At 46.8% G+C, this 27,067-nt stretch overlaps 1 protein-coding gene across 1 annotated transcript in view; it reads left to right on the top strand.

The window, feature by feature from the left end:
- The window catches only part of LOC143425523 (uncharacterized), a 159,959-nt gene that overhangs the window by 715 nt on the left and 132,177 nt on the right, over positions 1–27,067 (top strand). The gene's annotated exons all lie outside the window — the stretch shown is intronic.

The following is a 27,067-nucleotide window of genomic DNA, read 5'->3' as shown; positions in this document are numbered from 1 at the left end:
CTCTTTGCTCGTGGTTCTCAAAGAAGACGAGTCAAAAGTTTCGCGACAATGGCGTTGGTTTTATACTCGTCACGATTTGCATTGAATGTCACCGCTCATTTAAATTATCGAAAGTGTCGCGTACGTTTATTGCACAATGTGTGTCACGCTACCACTTCGAGACGTACGACCTTACTGTAGGAATAATATTACCGATGTTAATGGCACGTTTTATTTTGTATATCTACTACATTTTGTTTTTCAGTTGTACATTAGCGGCACGGTATCTCGCAATAACGATAAGACGGCACACGAGCCTGTTTTTGTTACTCGTTTACAGTGAATTTGGTTTCGTTTACATATCTTTGTCGTGGAATAGTGAACCTAAACGTTTGTAAATATTTTCTGCCAGCCACATCGCAATTGCGCTCTCTCGAAATCAACAGTATGACGGTGAATGCTTGAACTTTGTTACTCGTCTCGGATTTGCCGAGGAAGAATGACCTTTGCTCTAACGCTCCTGTGAAAGTATTATACGTTCGCCGAGTAAGGCCTTGTATCTTTCCGAAGTAATCCTCTAACGCACGCCTACTTTCCATGGGGAAATTCAATTTTCCTTCGGTTTCTTTGTCGTCGAAATTCGCGTGAAATCGTCGTTTCTGCGACGAATATTTTCGCACGCCTCCGTGTGTATAATTTCAGGTCTGTTATTCATAAATGGAACCATAAAATAACTATGATTTCGCTGCGCGCGTTGGAAAGCATATAGAGCCATTATTAGAAACTATAATCCATTATCTCGAACATAATCTTCGCGTTGCATCTTCAATATACAACACGATTGTGGAATTTGAAATCGCCTGAAATGCACTTGCAAACGTGATCCAATAGCACCTGTAAATTTTTACGTTCGCTTTTAGTAATGTCTTATGCAGAATAAACTACACTAGGTAATCGAATAATATGTTAGATAAAAGAGATATTGAAACGAGCGATTCACGATAGCAGAAAAACATTTCACGGTTTGATATATCGGAATGAACGACGTTTCATACGGATTCTTCGCTTATAATTCAATGCAAAAGAGGAACGAGTTTGCAAGATGACTTGCTACTCTAGTTCTACCGACCAGGAATGAACTGCATTGTCCCTGCTGCTCTGATAATCCACGTCGAAGTAGCTGGTACATACTGGCTAACATCCGTAGCAAAAGTAACGAATTACGTAATTCATAGCAAAGTCGCTTGGTTGGTCGTTTTACTGTTCGATTTTAATTGCGTGAATCTATTTTGTATGGACAGTTTTAATTCGATACGACTTTACTTTGCAACTCTATATAATCGTATAATTACTAGAGGTTTGTCCTAGTTGAATGATTCTCCAGACAAATTGGTCCAATTAAAATAGGCCGTAACAATTACTCAACCCTTCCACAAAAGGGTAACTATTTAACTAATACGTTCACCTCGACTGGAACAATTTCTCGCGTCTGGAAAAAACGTGTCGATCCTTATCGTTTCTCCATTGGACAGCGTCCATCGTTTTAATCGCGTTCGCTTAATTTATATTCGCTTAGAAAGGCGGAAATGCGTTTCTGTGCGTGTCGGTCGAGGTGTCGTGTGCCAACTCGACGAGCTCCCAAAGGAGCGTCTAACTGCGCGTGCAGATTACTTGCGTGATCGAGCTTTCTATCGGGGAGGCGGACGTTAAATAGAATTTGACATCGCGCCACTCTAACGTCCGTCCGAACGATAATTAAGTCGAAATTCTCCGCTTAAGGATCTCCACGTATGCATCGCCGTTGCCGGTGTGAAACAATACAGGATATGGTGTAACCTGGACGTGTCGAAACGACATGGTACAACGAAATTGATTCAGAGACATTCTAACCGAGTGATCGCGAACAATTGGATTTTTTCTAATTTAATAAGCCGCTGCCTCGCGTTCCCTCGCGTCCTGTCGTTCCAATTTCTGCGTATTATTGTTTTTACAGGCGTATCGTACTTTTTCTAGAAATCTAATCGGCGTAGAGAAGTTATTTGGCGTATTTGGTGTGTTTGGAGAGCAGAAGAAATGTTGAATTATGCGTCCTGAAATGATCAACAGTACTATTTCGCATGCTTGGCTTTTATTCGCTCATTATTTAACGAGCGGTAGATTTATCGTGATCTCGACAGGATAAGTCAATCGAACATCGTGAGTTATTTTAATACGTACCACAGTGTCTGGCACACCTGATGCATATGCATGCACTAAACGTAAACGTGCTGACAGCGTAGAATTCTTTTTCAACCTTGGTACGAATGGTGTACCCCGTGCACGTGCTCTGTCTGTTGTTAAGTGCTCAGAATAGTACGAATCCTGCCAGCAGTTAACTGTACGAGACCGATACGCTGCGAGCATTTGTTCAACGATACAATATTTACAATTCGTTCGCGTTATGTACATCCAATTGCTCGTTCCTTAATTGATCATTCGACGCTTCAGCTGAATTTCTGATTCAATCGTCGTAGTTGTATAATGAGATTCGAGGGTGCGATACATTTCTTCCAATAACTTTTCCTTTTCTCTCTTTCAATAACATTAGCTAAATTTCTCGTTGGATTTTTCGCGTATCGCGTGTCTCATCGTTTCGAAACCATACTTTGAAAGACGTAAACGCGCGCAGAAGCACAGGAAATAAAATAAAAGATGCGCGAAGGAAGCGCCATGCAATACTGCGTATAGGAACGTTCTGTGCGTTTTGATAAGAGAATCTACGTAGAAGATCGTGAGCGGACTTCTTATCTATTTTCACCGCGTGTCTGTATCTATATGGTTAAACGCGAGGACGCAAATAGGATAAAAGAGCGGGTTTCGTGTTCGACTCTAGGAAGCCTCCAAGATTAATGTACACGCAATGCTAGCCGATGGGGGGAGATTTAATTAAGATTAACCCCGCCGCGTTAGATGATTCTTCTAATTCGCGAGTGCACACTGTTACACCGGCGCAGGAACGAGTGTGATATATCGTTTTCTCATCTTCTCGAATACCGGAAGTTGCACGATAGATAATAATTATTAACCTTTTGCAAGTCACGCGAATTTCCACCAGAGAAAGGTACCAAGGCTCTCAATCGTGGCATCGAGCGTTATGTCATCCTCTCGTCGTAGAAAAATCGATAATCGTCCGCTGGTTACTCGACTCGCTCGCTGGTGCACTGGCAATCGTAAGGATAATAGTTGTCACGGTCGCGGCCTGTTCCTTAAACTGTTGCGTATCGCCTTCTACGTGTTACGTGTATGGTCGTGTAACGCAACGCAAGGATTTCAAGGTTTCACCTATATGGCTACGGACAGCTTCGCCATCGGCCTGTGGTTGCGTTACACAGACACCGTTCAAGCGAGATTTAAACGAAGTCCCGCGATAAATCATGCATACTTGCCATTGAAAGTTGGACAGCAAACCAGTTCCCCCGCGTTATTCACTTTTTTTTCTTTCCCTACGATTTTATTGCTCCAATTATTTCGCGGCCGTACACGTGAAATTGAAATTCCCCCAATTATCCGCGCGGAGCAACATTCGCAAGGTAGTTACCGGTTCGCTTCGCCCCATTCACGATGACGTTTCATTCAACCGCATTTTTGCGACACGTCCACGCAACGATGACCGTGATGGTAATCAGAATCGCGAGGGGATTCCTCGTTATTTGAATAATAATACTGGACGTCATTGAAATCGGGAATAGATTTCGAGCGCGACGTCACTCTTTCGATTATTTATTACATTACTATCAACCACTCACGCGTGTTCGTACATAATTCAATTCGCACGACGTTCTTTTCTTCTTCAAGTTCGTGAAAATAATTCGTACGTTTTACTAACAAGACAAAATGATCGCGCTACCTCGCGTATTCTCATTTTCTGCGCAAGACTAACCGCTCAGGCTGAGCAGGATACGTTCGTTCGCTCGTTCACGATTCGAGGGGTGCAATTTCGCCACCGTTGGGGGATTAGGGCCATTAACTCGCTTAACTGCTTTTTACTGAACAGATATGGGTTTGCATTCCTCTGGAGGGCGCATAAGCCCGCCCGTTACGTCGAGCACGGTCGTTTCGCTCCCGTTATTATGAAGAACAATGAATAGTTAAGATCGCTTTATAGCCGAGCAGCCAAGTCCTCCGAAGCAGGAGCCTTCTTCTTTTACGTTGATTTGTTTCGATGTTAAGCACAGGATTAGATACTGTATATACGTTCTTAAACATGAAGAATTTAATAAAAAAAATTGATTTGACATTTTACGTTCGCAAGCTTAAAAGGTCTCGTTCGTCCCGACCTTCAACTCCTGAAGAAGTTATTAAACTCCAGAATAGAAGTTCAACGATACCGTGACTCAACGCGAATCGCACCTGCTGAAAATGGACGCGCGAAGCTGTTTGTTCGCGCTGGGGCGAGCGTCTCGCGAACATCTGTTCCGTCGTCTGCCCCGTGGAAAGCGAGGAAAATAACGCCCGCGCGTGTAATCGGTAAATGACCAGCGGGAAACGACGATCGACGTAAACGCCATGTAAACGCCGGCTAGGAAAAGGCTGTTGGCATTCGTCGGTCAATAAATCGCTACCACGAGACAGTAATTATCGTTGGTGGCGATATTTTTCGCTTCATTGTACGCCGGGCCGTTGCACGCGGAATGCGGTTTTTCTCGCGTCGTTTTGACGTCTCGATACCTTTCGTTGCGGTTGCCAGGCTGTTCGAGATTTTGCTAGCGCTGACAGTACAATAGCGATCGCGCGAACGCTGCCAACGTTCCGCCGTCATAGCCCCTCGAGCTGGTAAGATGCATGCGTCGTTCTGAGGTACGCGCAACCGTGGATTCGTTACGACGACGGACAGGAAAGGTTCCCGTTTTTCATCGCGTCTGCTACGTATCCGCACGGGTAGCACTCGCGAACGGTGGGAAATAAATTTGAACGGGAGAAACCTTTGGAACGGCTTAAAAATGGGTACGTGAAAAGCGAAACGACGATTATCAGGTGGTACAGAAGACTGGAGTACGTATTCCCGTGTCTACGGGGCGCACAGGTGAACGCGAATGCGAGCATAAGTTGTTGCTCGATACTCGCGCAGGAAAGGGTGTGGAGCCTGTACTTCGCGTAATGGCATATTATGTTAGCGGTTAGTCGAGATGATATCTAATATGGTAAGAAATAAATATGATGGCGAAGCAGCGTACACGGATACGTAATTTTCTGATTATTGCGATCGTTCCGCGGTACGAGAATTTTTCTGCGAATCTCAGTATCGCGTATCGTTGCTCGTTGTTCGTAGTTAATTACACGATGCTTCGTAATTTTAGCATTAACAGGTTTTTTACTCGATGGTACGCTCCACGGATGGTCCCCCCCGTGGTACTTCGTATGAAGTCGCAGATGCTTTGAATCGTGCTGAACGAGACAGTGCGTCGTGATTTCGTGTTGGTCGTTCGCGTTAGTTGGAGTTCGTGATTACGGTCGGCGCAGTAAACGGGTAGCAATGGGATTACAAGGGACGAGATTTGCAGAAATGGCACTGGCGGCAATTAAAAAGGTAGCGGGGTAAAATGACGATTATCGAGCGGCATTGCGAGTCGAGAGCGTGCACAGGTGAATGTAAATGCTGGTTAGACTCGTATATGTGGGATACTCGCGAAGAAATGGGCGTGCGGAGTAGACGTTCCGCAATGATACTGTATAGCCGGTTTGCGAGTCTATGCGTCGTTCTATGGTACGGACAGTACACGCGTATTTCATCTAATAATCGTTTACCAGTGTTATCTTAAACGTAACTCACGGCACAGACGTATAAAGCAATAGTACGTACCAGTTTGCGGTCTATTAATATTCACAGATATAAAAGGAGAAACTTTGCATCGTGAAAGTGGAAAGCAAGCGTAACGCGTTTATTCTAAAACTATTTTACAAAGGTCAAAATTTTATTACCAATTGATACTTGCACTCGTACGAACGAGGTAGCAAATCCACTATAAAGTTACACGATATCACGTGTGCCAGATCGGAAACACAGCATTCCAAACATCGATATGAAAGACTAGATTCGGTTTCTAATCCTCCAACCCACGCCTAGATTCTGCGGTTCGCAGAACTGCGCAACGTTACGTTCAACTGAAGCAATCGAGAGGATCGATTGTCTTTTGCGTTATTGTAAAATTGTATTCGACATCTCTCTGCGCGCGTTCCATTAATCCGTGTCAATGCATGCCATCGGGACACGCATCGTGATTAGTTTATCTCGAGCTGATTTAGACGGAGAATTTCTTCATTTGCAATTCGCGTTGCTGTTAATTAAGGCTAAAAATAGTAGAGTACGCGGTAATAACCGGTCGGGACGGCAAAGGATGAGGCAACATCAAGGTCCTTCTATTTATTAAACCGACGAGGGAGCATATCGGGTACTAAGACGCTACAATTACCAGCGATTCGTGTTCACTGACAGAGGATGGACGTGGAAGCTGGAGGCAAATCACCTGCACGCTCGCTCGCCGCGGCCCGTTGATTGAGAATAAAACTATGGACCGCTGATATCGGAAGCACGCACGCTTAAACGCCGGCTCGATATGCGCTCGAACGCCTAACAGGGAGGAGCAGCGTTCTAGCGTTCTCCATTTCGCCTGGTTGCGTTATCGAACCGTGTTTCAAATGGGAGAATTGATGGGACAATTATGATTTTTATCACTGCGTTTAATGCGCGATGAATCTTCTCTGTTGTACATTTTATGGATCGTTGCGGAGCCGTTTGCGCCTGTTTCGAATCTTTTCCAGAGATAAGCCTGGACTTTTACAGAGAACGGAACGAGCTGCGCTCTGTGGTATCGGGAATGTTTACGCGTCGAGGAGATTATAATCCCCTTTGGAAAAAATTTATCGTTAGTCTCAGCGTATTCGTAGACGAGATATCTCGCTTAGAGATTTTCACCCTTTTCGATGAAATGTCTCGCGCGAGAATTTTCGTTAGGATGCCTCGGTATATAAAGCCTCGCGAACGATGACTTTAAAGTCGATTTCTAAAGGCGATCGAGGATGTCGAATACGAATATGTACTGGGTGCGTAGCTAGTTAAAAGTCTGAACTTTTACGGACGTAAACAGGCCCCACAGGACTGTGTCATGCCACGTTGTAAAGATTGAGCCCTCCTTAGGGGATCTCTGTTGGATGTTCGGAACTTGAAGCAGGGCGGACGTCGGCCACGCAACGCACCTTACATTCACCGTGTAACTCAGCGTGCGCAGTCGAGAGTACACGACGCGTATAAGCTGCACAGGTGAAGCGAAATCTCGGTGGTAAACGGATGCCACCTCCCGTTCTCTCTTTTCCCTCCTGTCTCGTTCGCCATTTTATATGATACGAGTTATGCCGTCGTCGTGGTCCTCTCGTTGAAGTACGCGCAGGTTTATACCGGTCACTCGCATCCTGTGTCATTATCCATCATTACGAAGCTGGACAACGGTGAGGAATAGCCTCTATCGGGATCCGACGTGCCGTGTTAAATCTCTTCCTCTTCCTTTCCTCTCTTTTTTCGTCGGTCACCGTGGCGATCGTTGTTGCGACTCTCATAAATTCGCACGACGATGCTTGCGCCGCGACTCAACTGGTAGCTGTTGAGCAAGGGAAAAAAAGATATCGCCGCGGGATTTATGTTCGAGAGCGATCGAAATTTCGTTGGATATCGTCTGTACGCGCACGTCGACAGTACAAATGTCGTTTAAACGATCAAATTTACGATGGGATATCGATCGTCTCGAAAATTTTTGCGACGATATAGATTCTCAGGCAGTCTCGTCGTTTTTCTTCGCGTCCGATTACGCTGCACGCCGTTACTCTTAACTCTGGGCTCCTCCTTAATCGCGACAACCCCTCAAATTCGTGCGATAACACAGAGTCCGTAAATGTCCTGTTGTACGCACGTGTACGATCCCTCTTTCTCGTGATCCGAGGCATTAAAGTCTCTTACATGGTATTTCCCCTCCTGGTTGGCCTCACCTCCTGTTATGTCCTGCTGTTAAGATGGTTGCTGGTATATGGGGGGGCATCGATGATTATACCGACCAGCTCGGTCAGTTGAGATAGCAGGACCGAGCTTGCTTCCCTCGTCGATGCTTTGTTTTTCGAATAAACGTTCGGCTCGTATGAACAATTTTTTCCCCGTTTGGTCGGATTATACGTTAAATATTTTTGCGAAGCGTGTTCCCTCCCTTCTGATATATCATAGTGGAAAGTGTCGTATGCTTTTAAGCGAACTGCGAGATTTGTGACCGTTCGTACGATCAAATCCAGATTTGTGTAACTCGTATATCTTGGGGACGCTGGTAGTGAAGTAGGAAACAGTAACGGGCGCAACGTTCAACTTAAGGGAATTTTTCTGGTAACGTTAATTGTAATATATTGCGGCATAAAGTATATCTATAATAGAACGCCTACAGCGATGGCTTTCAGGTGTTCGAGGATTTATTTAAACGTTCGCGGGGACTGCGTTCTTCTCAGAAAATTTATTGATCAAGATTTAAAGAGCAATGGGAATCTAGGAGTTTCACTTCGTGGACATATTTCATCCACCGTGAGCTCGCTGTTGTGCTTCCTGTACAGTTTATTTTCAACGTGCCATTAAGCTTTAAGCGCGAGAAAAATACAGGCGGATACTTTGAATAAACTTTACGTGCGCATAGTAAATGTAACGGGTATCCTTTACAGCGTGATGTAATAATTAGCAGTTAATGCGCAACGTTGCATTATTTTAAAGTTTATTACGATATCGTGTCTCATCTGCGAGAAATATTGAGAAACCTCATTGTAACGAGAGGAGCGTAAGAAGCAGATGTTCGTCTAAGATAGCGACTCTTTGTATTCGAGTACAATACAATTATTTAAAAAACAGCTCTTCTTCCTTCTACGTAAAATTCCGTGGCTTTTAAGTGGTTTCATAGACGTGAAAATTGGCAGGCCATAAAACTACCAGGTGTACAGTTTTTTTATGCACCAAGGAATGGTAAGTGCGCGTGTCTTAATGCAACCGCATTTCTTGGAACAGTAATCCCACCTATTCGGTTGCAACTCGAACAATATCGACGCGATAATTTCACGAACTCGACTGCCGTCCGCGTCTTCTCATTGGCGCGCGTTGTTCGAATTTACTGTACAGCATGTTTTGCTCCGTTTTAATCAGGGTATCGGCAATTTCCCAGAGCGCACGATCGCGCGACAGTCCTGGTACACGTAGCTATAATCTCGACGAGCCTCTAAACAGGTTTCCAAGGGATGCTGGATGAAAAATCACCGCGACACTGGCGTGTTTCTCAGAATCGGCGTAGCGATCGAACTCGTATTTGAAATCGAGTCTGGCTAGACGTGCTGGTAATCCGCTGATCGCGATTTTTCCATCCTGTTTTTCTGCAATTTTACAACGGCGAACAGGTTCACGGGTAATAGCATTTCCCTGTTTCTCCGATTCACGTGCGGCAGAAACCAACAGGAGGGGAAAGAATCAAGTTGTCGAAGCGACGATATCCGACTTTTTTCATGCATCTCGTGTTCATTAACAAAGTGTGCAAAAATCTAATTCAGTTGCTACAATTTTATTCTATTACTATTTATTACTGAACAAGTTTTATTACACCTGCCTTCTGGTACGACTGGTTGGAGAACAGTTTCATCCCCAAAAGGCATTTCTCAGCCCAAGCCCCGAAGCTGACGTTATTGGAGAATCCACTTACGCGCAGCGACATGGAATTTTCTCCTCTTCGTTCGATCGGCATCGCGCGTATGTATTTACGTCCGAAGCGGATCCCGTGCCGATGTTACCGGACGCGACTATATTATAGCTGCGCTCAAGACCATCCATCAACTCGATCGAGGTAGACGAGCAAAAAACTGAAACTCGTCTAAACCGATTGCTCGAAGCGGCTCTCACGGTCCATCGTGGAGCGCGCTCATTTCAGATAACCCGCGGCCGCGTTCGTCTTCGTGGACATTTTTATTGCGCGTCAGGTTCATGCGTGGCCCCTGCGCGACCGACGCGTGTTCGAGGACGCAGATAGAAATCGCGTATGTGCGTGAGCTTGCGCGCGTTCTGGATGCCTGGGTGGATCTGTTCATCCTTCTCGCTTTATAGACGATAATGTCTTCCCGGAATGTACGCTCCTTTTACGCGGCGCGACGCGGTATTTGGATTGATGCCGACGTTTGATGCGAAAGTAAGGGGCCACGTAATTAAGGGGTGGTAACGTGGAATCTCTGAAACGTAAAAGACGGAATTCCGACTAGCCACGATGGCGACGTTTTTGGTAAAACGATTAATCGAGCTGAAACGCGCTGATGCGCTTTCAGCTGGAGGCAGGACGGGGGGGAGAGGAACGTGTTTTCTTAGGCAGGATCTCGGTGAAGCATTTCCTCTTTTTTATAGAAAATAGTTTATACGAGAAGATAGAGATTATCTGAAATTTTCTTTCGTCCCGAGGCGGATCGTAAATGCCGCTCACAATTTGCGGGGAGATATCGCGAGATAGAAGAGCAATTGTAGGGTATCGCTTAAACCTGGCAGAGTGCCTCCGTTATGGAAGGAGGCACTAAATGCTCGTAAACCGTAATGATCGCGATGCGTTGCGCACTGTCGCCTCTTAATGGAGATATCGAAAAATCACTTCTTTCCCAGCAAGAATCCGTGTAATGCCAATTAAGAACAGCTTCGCGAGGTATTAACGCAATTTCTTAAAATAGATATTCCTCGAACGTTGAACAGTTACGTTCGAATCGAACGTATCGCAATCCAGGTCCTCATTTGTACTGCTCCACTCCTCTAGTCGTATGCATTGTTTAACAGTAAAACTAATTCGATCCGCTTTCGCGCTCGATAATCTCGAAACGATTCATTTCATCATACGCGTTGCGTGAGACACGCGTTTTGCTCGCGCACACGTCGCCGCGGACCGAGAGTTTTCCAACGGCGAGCATTATCGCGGTTCTTGCATGTACTGTTTACGGGGCTCGTGGAAACGAACTAAACTGCCGCTCAATGGCCATTTGCGCAAGGCGAAAATGCTGTCGTAGCGGCTTATTATCATTTCACGAAGTAAAAAGAGGCGTTGTCTGGCTTCCCGCGGAACGACCCTGTTCGTCACGCGTTTCGCGTGTTTGCTACGAAAGCATTTTTCCGCTATTCTTCTTGCGTCGCTCCTTTCGACGCTCCGATGGCCACGTTTCCGAGAAACCGTCGTTTAAGAACCCTTTCCGCGGTCATTTTTATTACTCGAACGTCCATTGACATGGCTGACCATCGCGCTGCTCTCGCGGCTAATTGTGTGTGTAATTGTGCCATCGCTTAGCCAGCACCGTGATTAGATATGTCGTTTCGACATCCGTGCATGCCTCTTCGTCACGCTCTAGGAAAACGAGGTTGTAGAACTTTTTTTAAACACCTTTTTAGTGCCGCTTGTTCATTATTTATCGTCGTTCATATGTGTCATTGATGGGAGGATAATTAGCCAAATTGCGTCGAGCGATAGTAGGTAAAGGTTAATTGAAGTGTGTCAAGTTTCTCAACTTTATTTGCTAGATAGCGTCCGCAGGGTTATGCATAAATCATCGAAGGATAATTGCGCCATTGTATAAGAGAATAGACTTAAATGTCCGGTTTATTGTCGCGTATTCGATCCAACTAATAGACCATCGCAAGGTGACACATCGAACATTAATTGAAGGCGAGCATACCGCTTGCGTTATTAATTAGCTGAACACCTTGTCACACTTCACTTATCGTGACATGATTTCGTGCGTTCCCAGAGTCCTCGGCATCCTGGCTTCGAATTCCACTGACATCGTTTTATCGGGCATTCAGATCGCTGTCGTAACATAAAACGAAAGAAACGAATAACTAGTTCTAAATGTGAACAATTAAATGCGTCTTAAGAAATCTGCAACTATACTGCAACGATCTTATAGAGAATCGTTATATCGACTTCGCGTTAATGACGATGATGCAGCAGGACGTGTTAATCCAGTAGAACTGGAACGAATTATGGTACTCTGCTTTTTCTACTATCCTCGAACTACTGTTCCACTAACCTAATCTCGATGACCTTTCGCGAGCTTTCGTCACATTTCATTTCTGGTCCTTAAATCGTTTCCGTTTGAATGCATGGTCCATTTCATATAAATATCCCTCGTAATTTATATCTTTACAATATTCAGCGTAAATACAAACATTTTTCTTAAAATTACCAATCGTTGGATATTGTTAAAAAATACATCGACGTGAATTTAAAGCACGTGATCTTCGTAAATGCGTAGCTGTTTCAATTTGGAATTCGATCAGAAAAATGGGCTTCGTCCCTCGAGGGTTAACCGCAAGATGAGTCTCGTCTTTATGAACCACTTAATAATTCCTGCTTTACGAGGCCGACGTATTACAACCTCGATGGTCGTTCAACGTGCTCTGGACGGCTACTCGGGGAAACTAGCTTTTTACGCCGACCACGGCCTCCCCTGTGAGCGCCGTACACGCGTCAACATAGGAGCTGTTATAACGCTAAAAGTAATTGCCTGAACGCGTATATAAGTTGAACCAGTCTCTCGTTTGAGCCGGCCGTAGGGCCCAAGGTATCGTGAATTCATGAAAGTTTTATATGCCTTCCAGGCTTTTAGTCGCCTTCCGACAGACGATCGCCATTGACCGCGACGATTTAAAATGCCGACGATAGCTGGTCGCTGGTTGGTAATGTTGAATTCACTCCGTTGAATTTTAACTCCAATCGATGTATGGTCTCGTGTTAGATTAGATGTAGCAGCTGATACTTCTGATACTGCTTTTCATTTTATTATTTAACGCTGCACTTTCGTAACTTCCATCGAAGGATCGAAAGATTTTAGAAACACTCGCCAGTATCCCATCGAACTTGGCTTAGGAGCGTGAAACGCCACGCGGTAGTCGAAGATACAACTTTGTCCGTTGCTGATAGGCAACTTCGCGCCTCGACAAGTCGGCGTAATTTAATTTAACGAACCGCGTAAATCCTCGCGATCGGTCATCGAACGCCAGGGACACCGGCGCACGTCGCATTTCACGAAGATCCAGATAAGAACGGAGGACACTGAGGCACGCAGGACGGCACGCTTAGCCAGGGGCTCGGTGCATCGCGAGGGTGCTGGTCGTCGGGATGCATCGATCGTCTTAATTAATTCGCGGCGGTTAAAGGAAGGCCCCTCATCGTTTTATCAATGAACGCTCGCCAGATCTCGGACGGGCACGAAACGTTCCCTCGCTTCTCTACTGCGCTGGAGGAGGCCTTGCGTGTTTCCTACGAATATCGCGTATAGTACACCGAGCGCACGATAAAACCGTACAGGGTAGGTGATGGAAACGCGAACCCTGTTTCCAAAATGTTTTACAATACGATCTTTCTTTTTGCACTCATACATCTCTTCCTTGCTCCCATTTCTTCCGATTATTTCCATTCATCACTAGTTAGTATGACGTTATGAAATCTAATGTGTTCAGAATAAGCAACAACTTCTTATTCACCCTATATACTGTGGATGTTACAGAAAAATGACGAGGGGCAAGGATAAAAGGCGATGAATGAGAAGGAAAGCCGAGGAAGAGGAGGTAGAGTGGAGAGTGCAGAAGAAAATAGAGAAATGAGAGCCGAGGGGGAGCTCGAGAAGTATTCGAGACCGCGCGTGGGTGGCTCGGTGCATAATTACGTAAGGGCCTATTAAACGCAATCATTAATGGAAATCTAATGGCGGCGATGGCTCCGTGCACCAGTGCCCACGTGGTCGCGTGATCATTTGTACGCCGCGTCGGTGAATCGAGGCCGATCTTTGATTTATTTCTTGCCAGCGTTTCGTTCGTCCCTCTTCGCGGTACGAGGAACGCCGTTTGCTCCCAGCGTCGACGTCCGACCGGTAATAGGTTCGAAGCGAGTCGATTACCAGCCACGGTTTAACGTTTGCGCGACTCGCCACACCGCCTTGGTTGCCCGATCACCGACGAAACCGTGATTCGTTTATCGATTCACCGCGCGTAACCACGATCCGGACACTTCGTTCTGGAATGCGTGCGGTTTCCATGGATTCGCGAAGCTGCGAATTTTATGCGAATCGAAGGCCACGATCGAGACCAGCAGAGGTCGGATCGAGGAATTGATTTTTAGAAGAATCAGTTCCTCGATACGTGGAACGAATACTTTTCCCACGGCGACCTCTGCGGATTGTTCGTCGCGATGAATTTTAGATTTTAAGGTGAGACTTTCCGTGCACGTTCGACGCCGGCGCATTGATTCGTGGATTTTTCTCGCCGTATCGCCGGGAATCTGTAAGGTTTTGTTGAATTAGAGCGAAGCACGCCCACTTTCTGCGGGCGATCGCCGCAATCGTAGTTCACTTCTCAGTCAACTTGTTGTCCCGCATACACAGCATTGTTCTCCGTTCTCGCCCGTCGTTTATTGTCGTTCATCAGCGATCGTCGATCTCTTGGCCAGACGTTAATGGAAATTCCGTAAGCTGCCAGTAGATTCTACGGATAGTAACGTGGGACTTCCCTTGTTGTCCCCCTTGTTACGAAATTGGCTAGCACGGGAACTATGAGGCGAGATGCCAGATAGGCCGGGGGATTAATCCTGAAACGCATCTTTCATCGCGAAAATTCATGACTGTCGTTACGCTCCTTCGAGATTTCATCCCCCTGGTTTCTTATCCCGTGGACCGTAATTCAGCGCGCCGCTCTTGGTTTTACATCTCGTCAACCCGTCACCAGGTTGGATTGTATTTCTTATTAATAACCGCGTCGTCGATTGGTCTTGCTTTCAATTTAACTCTCAGCGCGGCGATCTCGGTCCCATAATTGAATACTTCATAATTATCGGCTGAAATACGAGATTCGGTTTCGAACGAGGCACGCTATAATTCCTGCTGTCGCTCCGTACGCTATCTACCGCGCGATTCATTTTTAGGGATGGACATTCAATTAACCGAAACGATTTTTCGCGGCCACGCACGGGGACGGTTTCTAGTTCACTTGTGACAGTACGCGCGTCATAAAGTTGAACGTCGCCATAAAGATCAGGTGTCTAAGCTGACCGTGGGCTACGGCGTGCGATCGCGATGCGGACTCCTCGGGCAGGCTGGTGGGCGTTCAATCGTTATTCACCACCTCGCCGGGGGTCTGGTGGCTCGAAGAACTACGCGCAGTGCCTTTTCGAGCTTTACGTCGTGCCGTGCGCCGCCAACCAACAGCGTGATTTCATTCACGTTATCGATCATGACCGGAGATTCGATTAGCATTCGATGTATCACTCACCTGTACGGGATACGAGCTCGAACAGAGATCGATATACATTTCTTCAGTGGTTAGCGCGTTATTGCGCGTCCAGGAGGAACTGAAATTTGTTGGTTTTCGTTGGAAACCAAATACAAAAATTAATGCTCTTGTCCTCGAGTGAGAAGACATGGCAATTCTAAAGTTTGTCTATATAAAAGGCGATAGAGCCTCGCGCATACACATGATTAGTAACCGATTTTAACTTTAGTTAGTTCAGTTCTCTAGAGAGAGAGTGAAAGATATCCAAGAAGAATTGAAATATTTTTCGGTAGTTTACGAGAACCATCGGTGTACACAAGATCGATGGCTCGTTTCAAAGCGTCGTTCTTCTCTTCGAGTGTACTCATTCACATCGCAGTCCAATTTATCCTCGTTATGCTCGCTGCGCTTCCCCTGGTAATGTCCCTTGTGTGCATAACGGATCGGCTCGCGTACTTTATTCTTTCGCGGGCATAATCGCAACAGGAGGATCTCCGTTCGTGGCCCATGCGCCTCTAATTGGAATTCCCTTTATCCGGTCCCGGTAACAGTCTCCCAGTCAATCAGTAGTAATTGCGTTTGACGTCTTAAGAGGTGCGCGAGAGTAGCAAGACAAATAACGCGCGAATCGTCACTGTCAAGCCACGACGAGCACCTATCCCAGCGTGTACACGGGGATGCGCAATCGATTTGAAAAATACCCGGGACGATATCGCGTTGGCGTCGAATCAATTCCGTCCCGGTTATAAATGCCTCGGCCGTGTCCACGGCGATTATTAGGGTGTCCTCGTAAAGTGGCCATCTCTTAGGGATGATTTATCGTGCCGCTGGCGAGGTTCACGATTTAACGCGTGATCCGATCTCGAAGTGTCGCTGCCTACCAGTCTTTGTCGAGCGTTCGATGGCGCTCGAACGATCCAAAAAGGGAAGCAGGATCGAGGACGAGGAAAGAGCGGCGACGAGGGAAAGATGGCAGGAAAGGGACAAGGACGGGCGCCCTTCCGTGGGCGTTCCGTTTGATTACATTCATTAAACGTACGAGAGTGCAGCGTACGTTTCGTTTTATTCGCGGTATCAGTTTCTTCTTCGCGGCGCGTTCACGGTCGCGGTCGATATCGAGCTGCTGTGATCTGGAGCGTGTAGCTGGCCGCTCGGCCCGAAACGATCGAGATCGAACGGTCGCGGAGGAAGATATAAAAGCGAACGGATGCTGCGGAGAAAGAGGACGCCGTTGGGCCGTCGGCTCGTGGACGGCGAGGAATAGGCGGCGGAGGGAACGGGGAGAGGAGAAAGAAAAAAAAATACGATCGGTTAGGAGGATGGGGACAGTGGATGGGGACGGGGAGTGGAGGACGGTAGAAAATGCTAGGAAAGGAGGATAACATCTCGTTAGACTAGTCTAGCAAGCTCTGAGGGCCTGGTTCCACCGCTTCTTGCTCTACGCTCGAGATTGATCATCTACGCATATGCCGCGCTTATCCGCGCTTCTTCCTCGGCCGCTTCAGGTTCGATGAATAGCCTCCAGTCTTTGTCGATGCCGCGCCGTGGAAAATCGCTCGATGTTTGCTCTGGGCTGACGTGATTGCTTAACGATCTTCGCATCCGGATGTCCCTTCTTTTGATGTTTAATCGTAAAAGGCGCTGATGTACGAGATATACGTTAAACAAGGGATCGTCTACCGTTTCATGGTACTTTTAACGAGAATTTCTATTTTAACGTATCGCCTTTATTTAATGGATCGAAGCATCGCGCTTCAACGTTATACCATTTCTTTTCTCTATTTAATTTCGCTGCGAATCTCCGCTCAGTGGTAAATGTATGATCGCGATAATTGAAACCCGCAGTGCGTTTAATTCAGCCTCAACCTGGAAGCGCATAGATGGATGTTGTATGTATGTACGTGTTCCGGAACTGTGGTCTCGGTTGATTTATAGCTCGGCTGGAGGGAACACGAAATGGCGATGTTCAGCGCGGAGGCAACGTGGGGAGTCCCAAATTGCTGCTTCTTCTTGTGGGTGCAATCCCTCACCACCCTTGTATCCCACGCAGTCCTTTGTCCTGTTGGTACATGCACGCGCGCAAAAACGTCTCGTTAGGTTCCGTTGTGCAAATGAACGTCATTTGTGTATTAACATACCGTCTGGGTGGACGACGGTGGCGGTTATTAGTCACCAAGTACATCTGCTTGCCTACCGACATTTTCAACCCGGCGTTTTATTTTATCGCGACGCTGTATATAATTCTTAGCTCTAGTCTTACGTAAAATGTCGTCGTCGATCGAATTCGCGAGACCAATTAAATCAATCAATAACGAGAGAAATCCAATTTAACGGACGATTCGCACGATCGAGCGTACGTTAACCGCTGTTATACTGCTAATTACTATTTAATTACGATCAGTTATCCTCTTAACTGCTACAGAGGGTTTAAGTGAAAAGGATTCGTGACGTGGATATCGCGATAAATCGATCGAACGAGATTTCATTTCAGAGAGAGGTGAAAAAAATGTCCAGGAAACATGGTGAAAGGAGTTCCCATTTCAGTTGTATCATTTCGCTCGAATTTTACGGTTTCACGGTCGACTGAGCTCATTTCACTGCTCTCCCGACAACTTTATTATTAACAATGATGAGAGGTTCGATGGAAACGCGATCGCGAAGATGAGGCGCGCGGCGTAACAGAGGACGGGGGATAATTTGCATCGGATAACGTATGTGACGCGTTGTCCATACCCGAGCTCTTCATACCGGCCTCTTCATAATCGCGAATCCATTGGAATTCACTTTACGACAGTGGCGTCAGCACTGGTTGTTGGAGTTTCTTCTTTATTCACGCGTGAAACAACTTCCGCGTCGGTTTAAAAGGAATGTCGTTCGTACGTGGCCACCGTTCTTCTTTCACCCTGTGAATGAAATGTTGATCAGTATTCCATCGAGTTGTCCATGTTGTAATTGTCTTCGATTGTTCTCTTTAAACGAAGCATTCTTCGACAGTGCAACGCACTCTATCCGTGTCTTTCCTTCGAAGGAACGGTATACACTAGCTAAAAAAAAGATATCGATGTACGATTGTATTCATTTTAAAACGCGGTGCTGCGAAAACGAAACGCAAAATCGGATTCAAAAAAATGTCACGTTCGAATATGTGTACTTGCCGATGCGGTTCGCAGCCGCCTGTAATTAAGTTGCAGAGATATACAGCGCCAGGTGCTACCAAACGGGGCAGGAACAATCGAAGAAATAGAATCGCGTTACCTCATCGCTCGAAATAATGTAGTGGCTGATACATAATAGTAACTAATGTCACAGGCATTTCATGTCGATGGAGTCCATTCGCCAGCCACCTACATTAGGCGCGCAACAATGGCGTGGAAGCTAAAATTACTCGTTGCACCGCCAACAGCCCCGCGCGTTGCCACTTCTATTCCAAATAAATAATCAACGTCGTTATCCTGGCGGTTCGATCAAGATATTCGCGTTGCATTGTGATCCCGTGCAATTGAAAGTAGGTGTAACGTTACACCTCGAACAGTGGAAGCGGATTCTCTGATTTCGACGCCACTACTGCGTCCGCGTGGGCGGATAGTGGTCGAGACTGTGGCTGCGCCAAATGTCTGCGACATTAGCTGCATTGCTATCCAACTATTCCATTACAAGCAGGTAACACAGCGAAACCAAAGACCTTAGATAGCAGGAAGGTGTACTTGCGGTCCGTGATTGATCGTTTGACTTCTAATCGTTCCCAGTAACGCTTGCAAACTGTTGCTGCTTATATTTTACGATATTTCACGCTTCTCGTCCTCGATATTTTCGTCGCCTCTTTCGCGTTCCGCTTGCACAATAAAATCTTTTGTTACCACAAATTTTATCGCCACAAATTCGAGCGTACCAAAGTCACGTTCTTAGAAAATCCCGGCAATTTGCGAAATTGCACGCTTCGGTTTCCATCGTTACCATGTACCATCACGCAAATCGTTTCTCGGGTTTTTTCTAGCGATCGAACACATCGTCGACCGATCGAAAGCACGCGTCAAACACAATCCGCGGGATCGGTTCGTGTTACCTCGTAGCAATTCCTGCGGAGCAGGCGAGGCCTCTATCATCGAATCCAATTTGCAGAACACAGCGAAACGATTACATCGCCGCGAGATCAGCGTCCCTCGTGGTAGCTCTCGAAGCTCGAGTTCTCTCATTAGGATCACGGTTTGTGTCAATCGCACTGTTGTTCGTACTTGTCTGCAGCTATGAACGATTGCTCGGTTTGTAGACTGTACTCGAGGGTTGCCAAGATAAAGCTCCAAGACTGTAACCGGAAACAACGAAGAATTCTGACAAAGTACACAGCCGTCAATCGCGAGGTATCGTCAGCATCGAATAGTTGGAAACGTGGAAGCATCCATACATGGACTTTTATTTAAACAGTCACTCTCCGTAACGGATGAAGAGATTTATGAAACGCTGTTCCGATAAGAACACCACGACAGGAGGCTACCAGTTTTTCTTTATGGAAACTTTTCCCTATAAATAACGCGCGAACATTTTACGAGACGTTTCCACGCTGTATAACGGCCATAAACAAACGAACATAGTGTGCATAACCTTTGAACGTCGGTGCAGCTAAGCCAGCCGGCGAGAGTGACAGAAGAGGGAAATCAGGTTCTTCAAGGTGGCCGTAACCGCGGTGTGATTCTTGCGTATAAAAGGAGAGCTACCTCGAGCGAGAGGGGATAAAGACCGGGAGGACGTTAAGTCCGTGACGATGCGCATATTCGTCGTCCCGTACGGTCGAAATAAAACCGAGCGAGGGGTAAAGATCGCGATGTGGCCCACTTGCCGCGGCATGACATAACCGGCGCGCGGTTCGAACGCGAGTGGACGCGTCCGGCATCTGAATAAGCCGCCTCTGAATTCCATTCGTCCGCGGAAATGTAATAGCGCAGCGTTTTCTCTAGTCACGTAGCTCTTCCTTTGGCAACTCTTCCTTGTTAACCGTTAAAGATTTATCGCGTCTAAGTGGTGTCTCGCAGCGTTCCTTTGAAGACGTCTCGCTTTCGAAATGCGCACGTCGCGCGAGTCGGACGGTACCGCGATGGAAGATTGATCTAAATTTTATTCGTCCCGTCTCGATAACGATCCGAGCGTTCACCATTACGGGCGTTGCTTAAATGGTTCGATCGAAACGCTTGTTTCGATCGGTTGGTAAATGCCAGAAGCACGCAACCGTATTTATTCTTGCTAGACCATAAGAGAGCTTCGTAGAAGCACCCGTTCGAAGAAAACCTCTTTGCTCCGCGAGCAAGGGAACCGGGCGAGGAATACCACGCAAATGTAAGAAAAACCTGGGGTCCGGCTGGCAATCATACCGAAGGCTATGCCCTTTTCCACTGAACAGGAGCGGGAATACAAAAAACGGCTGGACGGGAGACGATAGTCGAAAGATTCCGAGAAAAAGGATGAAGTTCAGGTAGAAGGGATTCTCTAAGAATACCAATGTCCTCCCAGGCTTTCATCCGATAGGAAACTCGTCGATGCAAGAGAATACTTAAACATCCACCCTTTCGTACGAGCCTAGCCGTCTCTCAAATTTTGCCTTTCCAATCATTTTCCAACTCGTCCAAAAGTATCCGAGCATCTCGAGGATCCCTAATTATGCCACCGTATTGTTCCACGATCGCACGAGCTCGCAATGGAGCCCATCGATTCAAGGCTGAGCAACAGCGACCACGGGAGAGCTAAAAACAAGAATTTCCTTTTTCCTATTCGCGGGAGCGCGATTCCTACCGGAGCGTACGTATTATCGAGTCTCATCACAGAAGTCGAGCTCGCTCGAGTAGATGCGCGATCGGTGCTCGAGGAACAGGTTGCCATCCAGGTTTTTGCAGGTGGCTTATAGTGCAACCACTGTTCCTTCTCTCTCTTCCTCTCTTTCTCTATCTCTGTATCTCTCTCGCCCTCTGTATCCCTCTCCCTCCGCCTCTAGCAACCTCTCTATCTTTCCACCCGGTTTCTTTCCCCTGGCATTTCTAGGTACCTCGTATCTAACGATCTCGTCTGGAGCCGCTGCTCTTGAAACACGCTACAAAATGTTCCGGGCAAGACCGCGAGCCGACGTTAGTTTTATCGCGGTATCTTCGCGGCCATTTCGATTATGTTTCATTAGTATACCTACGAGATGAGCGCCGATACGTAGGTGTAAAGATCGAGGTATCGAACACCTGTTCAGCTGGCTGATCGGATGCTTGCCACCTGCGTGAAATTTTGAAACGATTACGCGATCCATCGTTAGATTTCGTTCAGCCAGTCGTCGTCGTCGTCGTGAAATTTGCTAGGATACGAGCAAGCGTAAAGGCGTACAAGGAAAGCATTCTAATCGGATTACGTTTTCCTCGTACGGTTTCTTTAGAGGCGTCGTTACGGGTGACAAATGATCGACGCTTGAACTTTCGATCGATAGTCAAGATCTCCGGTTGTCAGGTGTGTGTGTCTAGGTAAACGAGAAATGATTCTAACGTATCGCACCGTTGGCGTTGATAGTTTGTTGTGACGTTAACGTCAGGATTATTTCAAATCTAAATTTATATTTTATCGTATCTTTTCTCTGATTTTCATACAATCACTGTTCGCGTGTTCTCGTAGATAATAATCGAACCTGTTCCTCTGAACAACGTTATTCAACCGTCGCGCTATAGCGTCGATGGATTATGGATTCGTCTTTCATCGCGTGGCTCCATATTTGGCCGGGCAGCTCGACGCGGCTAGGATCCTTGGATTTAATAATGCCGCATCTGGGTACAGATTTATGTACGCCGATATGAAATCGAGATTGTTCGAAGGTAGCTTCGTTTTTGACGTAGACATCTTCGTTCGCGGCCGGAACTGTGCCATCTGATTCACGTGCCGCGCGTAAATTTTATTCCAGCCACGTCCACTTACGCGCATATGCCACGCATAAGCGTCCTTTCTTTCCTCTGCATCATTTGCGCACGTCCGTTGCGTTTAGATGCGACTGCGTTGCATCTAATGACGCTGTAAATTCTACGATAACGATACCAGGCTGCTTTGATTGATACTTCTGCTACCGTTGCTCCAGGTTGGGTGGTCATTCGTCGACGTATTTCGTCCTTGCGCGAAAACTTATTAGAAAATGGATAGGAGAATTGCAATTCTTGCGATGCAATGAAAAACGTGGCTGAGACAGTGGAATTTGCGATCACGTGTTGTACGTGTACGCGATAGTATAGGTTCGCAGGATCCTGTAAATAACAGGTCAGGATTTCAAGAGTACCCCTTTACTTTCTACGTGCACGGGGCCAGCTATTATTTTCAAGCTGTATACGATCGTGCCTCGCTTTTCCTTGACCGCTGTTTCGCCATCGATAGGAAATACTTTTACTAGCGGTACGTTCTTGAATCGATGGTATTTTAGAACGGAACTACTTTTGTTTCCATTTGGAACGACCAGTGTTACGGATCTTCTGCAACCGGTAAAGGATACGCGTGTATCGCGCGTTTAACGGGATGAGAAAAAAAATGTGGTTCAGCATAATATAATATTTCCAACGTCCATGGTGTGTTGAACAATGGGGATAGGCAAGAAATCGATACAATTGCAAATAAGCGAACGAGACGCAGGCTACTGGTTCTATGGCTTATGCTTACAGGCCAGGCGAGCTAACACTGTACTTATCTGCATTCATGAACTTCTATTTTCAATAGCCAGCTCGAATGCCAGTTGTTCGTTGCATCTTTTAAATTCTAATACCCATGAAACCACTTACAGAAAATTGCAGTGCTACGAGCGTTCCAAGGGGTACTCAACGGAAACAATGATTTACCATTATAGCCTAAATATGTAAATCATATATCGTAATTAAATCGATCAAGCTCGCAACGAGTGGCCGTTACCATGGCAAAATTGATACTTCAATCCCCTCTTGTCATCGTTATCAAGATTATACTCTACCTTCTATTCTCTTATCAATTCTACCACCTTTTTTCATTACTTCATTATATCATACACTCGAGAGCTCCACTCTACGACCCGACTAGTAAACGTAACACGTCGAATCTTTCGCGACAGTGTGAAAACGAAAGTTGGATGATAACTAGGCAGAGTATCGTCCGTCAAAGTTTTTACGGCGCAAGATTCGATCCAGGAGATACCTGGGCACGAGCTTGTCTCCTCGAGATCGGTTTCGTACGAGTTCACTCGGAGGGAGGGCGATTCCAGCAAATAAAGTGGGGCTGAGACGCCACGGTGGGCCAATTTCGTTCTGCTTTCAGCCTCCTATTATCTAACCCGGTTTCTGTGTCTCGCGTTACCGCTCCCAGCAGGATATTATCTGGCCTCCGCGTGGCGGGAACGATTTTTTCACCAGCGATAATCGCCGGGTGTCTACACGCGTGACGGTTTTTACAAGTCCCCACTGGGCCCGTGGAACGCGGCGCAGAATTCAATTTCGACGATCGCCCCGTGCATCCGCCTTTTTATGGGATAGGTCAGCGAGAGCGAGAGTGTTCGGCGACTCGGGCAACAGGCCTCTACGTTTGCCCTCGATAGCCGCAATTTCGCGTCGAACGCGACCGTCGTCCTCTTATTTTTCTCCCCGCCTTCGACTGAACTTTCGATTTCCCTTCGCGCAAATAATTTTTAAGATATCGCAACCGATACAAACACTACGCTCGAGAGAGCTCCACTTTAGAGTTCGCCTCGATAAAATTCTGAGAAACGAACATCTCCGCTTTACCCTCTCGCGACCACCGATCGCGTGCATTTCCATCAACGCGACGCGATCGCGCCGATCCACCGGCTGATGTCGAAGGCGCAGAATTCACGCGAGTATCGTCCGCTTCGCTTCTGTTTACGGCGTTGCTGCTATCCCGCCGCGGGATCTCGCAGCTCGCTCGCGCAGCCGCCTCGCTTCGTGCAGGAATCTAGGCCTTAATGAGTAAAATTGAGTCGAGGGGGTCTGGCGAAGGCCGGCTCCCGAGCAGCAGGCCCGTGGCTTCTTTCCGGACGCGTCGTTCGGAGGCGTAAAAAGCGGAGCACGGGCGAAAACGACGAGCAGAACCGTCCTCACTCCCCTAATCGAGGCCCTCGTCGAGCTCTACACAGCTGGTTGCACCTATACGTCGTTAGACCGAATCGGGACGTGTGTACCAATGGCGGTGGCCGTTCGTAGCTCTGCACGCGTTACCGTACGCGTACTCGCGGTTCGTAGAATTACACGTCGGTGTCGGACGTGTTGGCCAAGAGGAACAGGAATCTGCGCTTAGGCCTGGAGAGGTTAAGCTCGCGGCTGATGCTCGTTGATTATCGAGCAGCCTAGGAAGCCTGTCAGCCGCGTCCGCTTTTGCTCGTTCTATCCTCTCTCGCCTGGCAAACTTGCTGCCCAGACGTTCGAACGTGTCTCTGAAAGGCGTGGCTTCGGGACCTAGCCGCTTGGGACGGTCGCAGCGTTGAGCAGGGTTAGTTAAGCTTGATTAGGTGTTGACGTTACTCGGGCCCTGTTCTGTGCCGCAGCTCCATCAGCCTGCGCGATGAATGATGGCCTCCCTGAGCGCGCGCGCGGCTTTCGAATCGCCACAGCCTGCTTTTCCAACTTGTCGCACATCGGTTACACGTGCCCCAGGCTTCCGATCGCGAATCAGATAATTCGTAGGACGCATTATACGTCGGAAATTGAAGTTCTACGATCGATTCGGTTTCTCCCGGCGTTTTATCGCGCGTCAGTTTTCCGGGTCGCACTGTCGCGTTTGCTTTCACAAGCAATTTTTATTGTATCTTGTCCGCGGTTATTGTGTCGCAGGATTTCACCGTGTCAATTTCATTGTTCTTTGCTGTACGTTTGAACGGGGGCGCGGGAAAGTCGACTGATAATTGTAAATTGCTCTCCGGTTTCGATATTAATGTCAGCCGGGGATGAATCGGTGGAAACGTAGGCGGGTTTCCCGCGGAGAAATCGTCGCGAACGGCCGATACAGACTTCCTCCGCGGGTGTTGCGCACACGGACGCGCGTGCTGAAGATGTTGGACAGCGATTCGACGCGTTTCCTTCCCGCGGGTCCCCTCGAATCGCGATTTTTCTCTTCTCTTCCACCGCCGGCTGGTATCTTCGCGCGAGAAAGTAAACGGGTCGGCCAACTCTCTCACGGTGAGCAAATCCCGCGGAGCCCAGCCGCGCTCTGTGTCGTGCACAAGCGGAATGATCGTCGTTGATCGTGAATTTACCGAACGCTTCGCTTCTTTCTAATTTACACAGTTGATTATCATAGAAAGGTTTCGTCGCGATTGTTCGCGAACACAATAAAGAGATACAAAGTAACGACCGGTTAATTTGTTCAGAAAATATTGAATGAAATTAGGAGGCGCGAATCCTTTGGATAATCATTTTCTCTTGTTAGTAGACTCGTGCTAATAAAGCAAAATCCGTAGATAAACTTGTTTTTAGACATCTCGAGTTGTGGGCTTTCGAAATTATCCGAGAAAATTATGGATCATTTTTTAGCGGAATCTCTGAAGTCAGATTGCCTTCGACTTGTAGAAATTTCGAAGGAAAATTTCATTTGTATTATCAGCGACTCGCTTCGCCTGCGTTTACTTTCGTCAGAAATGTTTGACTTTCTATTCTATTTAAATGCCAATACAAATGACAGGATAATCGATGAAAATTACCGTTCGATCAGGCCCATCGAATCGTTCTATCGATAGAAAACATTCAGGTCAGTGGAGCACCGGAACGGTCTCCCACGCCGAGTCATCGTGTTTTGATCCCGAACGAGTCTCAATCGTCGCGATTGCGTCTCGAATCCATTCGAGTGGCACGAGAGAGCCTCTGTCTCGTGCCGAATCACCTTTTACAACGACTCGTTTGACGTTCGTGTCCCACGCGATGCTCGTACGCGAGCGAGCATGCGGGGACGACGGCCACGGCGAAAGTAGGATGCACTTGGCGATTTGCTTTTCGCTTCGTGTGTGTAACCGACGGGGGAAACGAACATGCGGAAAATATATCCGCCTATAATATAGCCGCGCGTTTTACATCTCGAGGAGAAGGAAGGGATTTTACAGCCGTCGATTTGAATGTTACGCGTGAAATGATATCGCCGCTTCGTTTGCGATTGACTCGTCAAGGGAGTTGGTTGAAAATATTTGCAGCCTTTCGTCCTTTCTTCGGTTTAGTCTCGCTTTAGTAACGCATAAATTGGCTATGGTACGTGAGAAACTGAAACGAAGTTGTTACTGCTCCATTTTTCCCATTTCACGAGATCAGTAGTATAGGATGGATATCGTCAGACGTACTTTCAGTCGCGCGTGTTCAAGAGAAAGTGATCGGATGTTCAGACTCTTGTGGTTGGCGGATTGAATTAATTCCGTGCAATTTCTTTTGTATTCTTCATTGGAACTCGTTACCTAATTTCATATGAATGAGTCGACCAATTCATACAAGTGGCGAAGCAATTAATTAATGCGCGTTTCGTTTAAAATACTTCCGATTGTTCGCGATGCTACACTCTACTACAGACTTTTACACGAGGTTGTAAATAACCCATGCATACTTTCAGATTGTTACTCGACACTTACAGTAATTACCCGTAGCTTATAATTAAACCGATACACGCTCAATTTCACTCGTTACATCGCGTCGCGCGCATTTCTCAGTTCATTCGTATCAGAATGCAATCGATTCTATCGTTGAAAATTAATCGCGGCTCCAACAGGTATCTTCATTGAGTTCTACAACTGACCTTACTTGGAAAGGA

The sequence above is a fragment of the Xylocopa sonorina genome, chromosome 7 (assembly GCF_050948175.1).
Source record: "Xylocopa sonorina isolate GNS202 chromosome 7, iyXylSono1_principal, whole genome shotgun sequence".
NCBI lineage: Eukaryota > Metazoa > Arthropoda > Insecta > Hymenoptera > Apidae > Xylocopa > Xylocopa sonorina.
Note: the sequence above shows the minus strand (reverse complement) of the source record. Positions and strands in the feature narration are given on the sequence as shown.